Source organism: Maniola jurtina, chromosome 5 (genome assembly GCF_905333055.1).
Source record: "Maniola jurtina chromosome 5, ilManJurt1.1, whole genome shotgun sequence".
NCBI classification, from domain to species: Eukaryota; Metazoa; Arthropoda; class Insecta; order Lepidoptera; family Nymphalidae; genus Maniola; species Maniola jurtina.
In genome coordinates, this window is record NC_060033.1 from 8,657,741 (window position 1) to 8,658,465 (window position 725).

Below are 725 nucleotides of genomic sequence, written 5' to 3' on the forward strand. Positions count from 1 at the left end.
AACTGCAGCGGAACTGCGCGTCGCGGCAGCGCCCCACTCGATATTCGCTCCAGCCGCGACGCGCAGTTCCGCTGCAGTTCAGTTCGAGTGCGTGCGCACCTTTAATTTAAATTTTCCAGCTTTCCTCGTTGCGTTAGCCGCTATTTTGAATTTAAAGGAATGGAAAGGAATTTATTTTTTCTCATAACTAATTATTTTCGTTGAAAAGTTGAAAATAACCTTGTTTTAGTGTTGCAACGATAGTTGACCTCGAAAACTATTCAGGATAATATATACTCGTATTCAGGATAGTATATCGATAAGGTTGCAGTTACCGGTTTTGCCTTAACTATCGATAGGCAACGCTACCATGTTTTCAGCAAAATACCTCTCGCAACGACGGAATTTGTTCATAGAGTACCAGTGATTCTTTCCCAGAGCAATAAAATCCGTGTCAATGACTTGCAAAAGCTGTTTTCAAATCTGACTAGACTACCAGTGCCTATTATTTTCTCGTGAGGTCTAAGTACAGTACAGTCTACAGTAAGTGTTGAAGAGATTTTAGAGTAGCTTTTATAGGTTCTAAATAAAAATTCCAATTGCTCTTGTGGCAGTAACTCTGTCGCTCCGATCGTTGAACTTTGAATTAATTTAACTTTAGTTTAACTGAGTTCAATGATTAGAACCAAAGCCACAGGATTGATGGTATATCATTCATCTTTGGATGTTTCTCTTTCATAGATGAT